Raw genomic sequence first — 6,668 nt, 5'->3', positions numbered from 1 at the left:
AATCCCATATGAGCCCCCACCATCATCTCCTGGTCCATATAATCCCATATGAGCCCCCACCATCATCTCCTGGTCCATATAATCCCATATGAGCCTCCACAGCCATCTCCTGGTCTATATGGTCCCATATGAGCCTCCATCAGCACCTGCTGGTCCCATATGAGAACCCTGGTCCATATGAGCCCCAAGCACCACCTCCTGGTCCATATCGTCTTGTATGAGTCCCCCCCACCATATCCTGGTCCATATGATCCCATATGAGCCCCCCTGCCATAATCTCCCGGTCCATATCGTCCTGTAGGATCCCCCACCATCATCTCCTGGTCCATATAATCCCATATGAGCCCCCCCCAACCATCTCCTGGTCCCATATAGTCCCATATGAGCCCCCACCATCATCTCCTGGTCCATATAATCCCATATGAGCCCCCCCCAACTATCTCCTGGTCCATATGATCCCATATGAGCCCCCACCATCATCTCCTGGTCCATATAATCCCATATGAGCCCCCACCATCATCTTCTGGTCCATATAATCCCATATGATCCCCCACCATCATCTCCTGGTCCATATGATCCCATATGAGCCCCCACCACCATCTCCTGGTCCATATAATCCCATATGAGCCCCCACCATCATCTCCTGGTCCATATGATCCCATATGAACCCCCACCATCATCTCCTGGTCCATATAATCCCATATGAGCCCCCACCATCATCTCCTGGTCCATATAATCCCATATGAGCCCCCCCCCCTCCCATTCAACTCCTTACCCTTCCAGACCCCCCCCCCCTTCAGACCCCCCCTCTGGACCCCATAGTTCACCATGGAGGGGTGGGGGTGTTATATGGGGTGGGGGTTGGGGGTGGTAATAGAACCCACTTATGGGGCTGACGGGGGTCGTTCCGGTTTTGGGGTGGGGGGTTGGTTGGGGGTTGTGGGGTGGGGGGGTCCCGGTCAGAGTGTACAGACCTATAAAGAGAGAGATATTACATAGAGCTGTTTAATTATGGGTTAATTGCTCATGTATTTTATATCGGGGGGGTGTATGAGTGTGTGTGTGTGTGAGGATGTGTGAGACCCCCCCCTATTTGGGGACATATTATTTCCCCTCATTTCCCCCCCTATTTTCCCCCATATTTCCCCTTTCCCCCCCTGTTTCCCCCCATATTCCCTCCTTTCACCCCTATTTCTCCCCATTATTCCCATTTCCCCCCATTTTCCCCATTATTTTCCCCATTTCCCCATTATTTCCCCCTATTTCCCCTTTATTTCCCCCCCATTTCCCCTCTTATTTCCCCCTATTTCTCTCATTCCCCCTCATTTCCTCCCTTATTTCCCCCCTTATTTCCCCCTATTTCGCCCAGTATCCCATTTCCCCCCATTTTTCCCCCTTATTTCCCCTATTTCCCCCCTTTCACCCCATTTCCCCTTATTTTCCCCTATTCTCCCCATTTCCCCTTTTCCCCTTATTTCCCCCCATTTCCCCCTTATTTCCCCCCATTTCCCCCCATTTCCCCCCTTACTTCCCCCATATCCCCCTCATTTCCTCCTATTTCCCCCTTTATTTCCCCCTATTTCTCTATTTCGCCCCATTTCCCCTTATTCCCCCTATTTCCTCCCTTATTTCCCCCGTTTCCCCTTATTTCCCCTCTATTTCCCCATTTCCCCATCCTTCCCTTCCTTCCCCACCCTATTTCCCCTATACCCCCAATTTCCCCTTTTCCTCCTATTATTCCCCCCCATTTCCCCCCTTATTTCCCCCTATTTTCCCCATTCCTCCTCATTTCCTCCTATTTTCCTCCTTATTTCCCCCCTATTTCCCCCTATCTCCCCCTTTCTCCCCCCCATTCCCTCCATTACCCCTTGTTTCCCCTATTCCCCATTTCCCCCTTATTTCCCTATTCTCCGCGTTTCCCCCCCTTATTTTCCACCCAATTTCCCCCACATTTCCTTTTTCCTTGTATCTTCCCCTATTTTTCCCATTTTCCCCCATTTCCCTTATTTCCCCCTAATTTCTCCCCCTTCCTCCCCATTTTCCCCCCTTATTTCCCCCATATTTCCCCCCTATTCCCTATTTACCCCTCTTTCCCCCTTTCCCACCCATTTCCCTTATTTTTCCCCCATTTCCCCTTTTATTTTCCCCTATTTCTCCCATTTCCCACCATTTCCCCTTATTTCCCCCAAACATTTCCCCCTTTTCCCCTTCTCTCCACCTATTTCCCTTTTCCCCATATTCCCCCTTTTTCCCCCTATTTCCCCCCATTTCCTCTTTTTCCCATATTTTCCCCCCTATTTCCTCCCTTATTTCCCCCTTATTTCCCTCCTTCCCCCCTATTCTGCCCCCTTTTCCCCCTTATTTCCCCCCTATTTCCCCCATTTCCTCTATTTTCCCCTATTTCCCCCCATTTCTCCCTTATTTCCCCCTATTTCCCCTTTATTTCCCCCTACTTCCCCCTATTTCCCCCTTATCCCCCAATTTCCCCTTAATTTCCCCCTCTTTATTTCCCATTATTTCCCCCTTTACCCCTTATTTCCCCTATTTCTACCCTTTTCCCCCATTTTCCCCTTAATTTCCCCATTTTCTTACCTCTTATTCCCCAATTTCCCCCCATAAATATTTCTTCCCCTTATATTCCCCCATTTCCCCATTTCCCCCTATTTCCCCTATTTCCCCATTTTCCCCCCTTTATTTCCCTATTTGCCCCCACATTTCCCATTTTATTCCCCCCTTTATTTCCCTATTTTCCCTTTTTCCCCTATTTTTCTCCCATTTCCACCTATTTCCATCATATTTCCCCCCTTATTTTCCCCATTTCCCCTTATTTCCCTTATTTCCCCCAATTTTTCCCCATTCCTTATTTCCCCCTATTTCCCTATTTCCCCTTTTCCCTTTTTCCTATTCCCCATTTTCCCCCTATTCTTCCCTATCTTCCCCATTTCCCCCTTATTTCTCCTTATTTCCCCTTTCCCCCCTTATTTCCCCTATTTCTCACCCATTTCCCATTTTACCCTTATTTCCCCCCATTTTCCCCCTTATTCCCCCCAGTTTCCCCCCATTTCCCCCCTTATTTCCCACCCATTCCCCCTTATTTTCCCCCATTCCCCCCCTTTCCCCCTTATTTCCCTCTATTCCACCTATTTCCCCCTTATTTCCCCCCCCATTTAATTTATCCCCCCCCCCCCTTTCCCATCCCTAATGAGGCTGTAATTAGTCACTAATTAACGCAGTTAATTGGGGGGCGGAGCCCATTGGGAATAAAAGGACGGACGGCGACGCTGTGAGCCCTATAGGGCCTATAGGGGGGATATAGGGAGGATATAGGGTGGTTATAGGGTGGTTATAGGGCGGCTGTGGGGTCTATAGGGGCTATAGGGGGGATATAGGGAGGATATACGGTGGTTATAGGGTGGTTATAGGGCGGCTGTAGGGCGGATATAGGGTGGCTGTGGGGTCTATAGGGGTTATAGGGTGGTTATAGGGCGGCTGCAGGGCAGATATAGGGCGGCTGTGGGGTTTATAGGGGCTATAGGGGTTATAGGGTGGTTATAGGGCATCTGCAGGGCGGTTATAGGGCGGCTGTGGGGTCTATAGGGGCTATAGGGGTTATAGGGCGGTTATAGGGCGGCTGTAGGGCGGATATAGGGCGGCTGTGGGGTCTATAGGGGCTGTAGGGGTTATAGGGTGGTTATAGGGCGGCTGTAGGGCGGATATAGGGCGGCTGTGGGGTCTATAGGGGCTATAGGGGTTATAGAGCGGTTATAGGGCAGCTGTAGGGTGGATATAGGGCGGCTGTGGGGTCTATAGGGGCTATAGGGGTTATAGGGCGGCTGTGGGGTCTATAGGGGCTATAGGGGGGATATAGGGCAGCTATAGGGTGGTTATGGGGCAGCTCTAGGGTCTATAGGGTGGTTATAGGGCGGCTGTGGGGGCTATAGGGCGGTTATAGGGCTGCTGTGGGGGCTATAAGGACTATAGGATGGTTATAGGGCGGCTGTGGGGTCTATAAGGGCTATAGGGGATATAGGGTGGTTATAGGGCGGCTGTGGGGTGGTTATAGGGCTGATATAGGGGGGCTATAGGACGGCTATAGGGCGGCTGTGGGGTCTATAGGGACTATAGGCTGGATATAGGGCGGATATAGGGTGGTTATGGGGCAGCTGTGGGGTCTATAGGGGCTATAGGGTGGTTATAGGGCAGCTACAGGGGCTATAGGGTGGTTATATGGCGGCTATAGGGCGGCTGTGGGGGCTATAGGGAGGTTATAGGGCAGCTGTGGGGTCTATAGGAGCTATAGGGTGGTTATAGGGCGGTTATAGGGTGGCTATAGAGCGGCTATAGGGTGGTTAAAGGGCGGCTGTGGGGTCTATAGGGTGGTTATAGGACGGTTATAGGGTGGTTATAGGGCAGCTGTGGGGTCAATAGGGGATATAGTGTGGCTGTGAGGTGGTTATAGGGCGGATATAGGGGGGCTATAGGACGGCTATAGGGCGGCTGTGGGGTCTATAGGGGCTATAGGACGGCTATAGGGCGGTTATAGGGTGGTTATAGGGTAGCTGTGGGGTGGTTATAGGGCGGATGTAGGGGGGCTGTGGGGACTATAGGGGTATAGGGTGGTTATAGGGTGGCTATAGGGCAGCTATAGAGGGGATATAGGACTGCTGTGGGGTCTATAGGGTGGTTATAGGGCAGCTATAGGGTGGTTATAGGGCAGCTGTGAGGTCTATAGGAGCTATAGGGTGGTTATAGGGCGGTTATAGGGCGGTAATAGGGCGGCTGTGGGGTCTATAGGGGCTATAGGGTGGTTATAGGGAGGTTATAGGGGGCACAGAGGGTGTCTATAGGGGTCTATAGGTGCCTATAGGGGACATATGAGTGTCTATAGGGGTTGTATGGGTGTCTATAGGGGTCTATAGGCACCTATAGGGGACATATGAGTGTCTATAGGGGTTGTATGGGTGTCTATAGGGGTTGTATGGTTGTCTATAGGGCTGTATGGGTGTCTATAGGGGTCTATAGGTGCCTGTAGGGGGTATATGAGTGTCTATAGGGTTGTCCATAGGGGTCTAAATATAGGGGGTAATAAGTGTCTATAGGGGTTGTCTGGGTGCGCATATGAGGGGTCCTATAGGAAGCCTATAGGGGACACATATGAGTGTCTTTATAGGTGTCCATGAGGGGTCTATAGGCGCATATAGGGGGTATATAATGTCTATAGGGGTGTGTATGGGTGCCTATAGGGGGTCTATAGGAGCCTATAGGGGACATATGAGTGTCTATAGAGGTTGTAGGGTGTCTATAGGGCTCTAATAGGTGCCTATAGGGCATATATGGGTGTCTATAGGGGCATATGGGTGTCCATAGGGGTCTATAGGTGCCTAATAGGGCTGTATATGGGTGTCTGTAAGGGTTGTAATGGGTGTCTATAGGGGTCTATAGGCGCCTATAGGGGGCATATGAGTGTCTATAGGGTTGTCCATAGGGGTCTATAGGCGCCTATAGGGGTATATGAGTGTCTATAGGGGTTGTATGGGTGCCTATAGGGGTCTATAGGAGCCTATAGGGGACATATGAGTGTCTATAGGGGTTGTATGGGTGTGTATAGGGCTCTATAGGTGCCTATAGGGCGTATATGGGTGTCTATAGGGGCGTATGGGTGTCCATAGGGGTCTATAAGTGCCTATAGGGTGTATATGGGTGTCTATAGGGTTGTATGGGTGTCTATAGGGGTCTATAGGCGCCTATAGGGGGCATATGAGTGTCTATAGGGTTGTCCATAGGGGTCTATAGGCGCATATAGGGGGTATATAAGTGTCTATAGGTCGTAATGGGTGCCTATAGGGGTCTATAGGAGCCTACATAGGGACATATGAGAGTCTATAGGGGTTGTATGGGTGGTATAGGGCTCTATAGTCCTACAGGGGGTATATGAGTGTCTATAGGGGTGTATGGGTGTCCATAGGGGGTCTATAGGTGCCTATAGGGGTGTATGGGTGTCTATAGGGTTGCATAGGTGTCCATAGGGGTCTATAGACACCTATAGGGGGCATATGAGTGTCTATAGGGTTGTCCATAGGGGTCTATAGGCGCAATATAGGGGGTAATAAAGTGTCTAAGGTACGTAGGGTGCCTATAGGGGTCTATAGGAGCCTATAAGGGGACATAATGAAGAGTCTAATAGGGGTGTATGGGTGTGTGATAGGGCTCTATATGTGCTATAGGGCGTATATGGGGTGTCTAAGGGACGTATGGGTGTCCATAGGGGTCTAATAAGTGCCTATAGGGGAATGGGTGTCTATAGGTTGTAGGGTGTTCATAAGGGCATAGGCGCTATAGGGGGCATAAGTGAGTGTCTATAGGGTGTGTCCATAGGGGCTATAGGCGCCTATAGGGGTATATGAATGTCTATAGGGGTTGATGGGCGTGCTATAGGGGTCTATGGAGCCTAATAGGGACATATGAGTGTCTATAGGGGTGTAATGGGTGTCTATAGGCTTCTAAGGTGCCTAATAGGCGTATATGGGTGTCTATAGGGGCGTAGGGTGGTCCATTAGGGTCTATAGGTGCCTATTAGCGTGTAATAATGGTGGTTGTCCTTAAGGGTGTATGGGTTCTACAGGGGTCTATTAGCGCCTATAGAGGGGCATATAGTGTGTCTATAAGGC

At 50.3% G+C, this 6,668-nt stretch overlaps 1 protein-coding gene across 3 annotated transcripts in view; it reads right to left on the bottom strand.

The window, feature by feature from the left end:
* LOC116652998 (tetra-peptide repeat homeobox protein 1-like) overlaps positions 1-359 on the bottom strand; it is a 3,515-nt gene extending 3,156 nt beyond the window's left edge. The window contains exon 1 of one of the 3 annotated variants that reach the window (XM_032442939.1): positions 242-359. The gene's annotated coding sequence lies outside the window, so the exon portion shown is untranslated. Of the gene's footprint in view, positions 1-20; positions 101-241 lie in introns of those variants that run through there. The other 2 variants (XM_032442938.1, XM_032442937.1) reach the window with 2 other exon arrangements.
* Between the last annotated feature and the right edge of the window lie 6,309 nt (positions 360-6,668).

This window comes from Coturnix japonica, chromosome 2, assembly GCF_001577835.2.
Source record: "Coturnix japonica isolate 7356 chromosome 2, Coturnix japonica 2.1, whole genome shotgun sequence".
In the NCBI taxonomy this organism is placed as follows: domain Eukaryota; kingdom Metazoa; phylum Chordata; class Aves; order Galliformes; family Phasianidae; genus Coturnix; species Coturnix japonica.
This window is presented reverse-complemented; position numbering and strand designations above follow the sequence as displayed.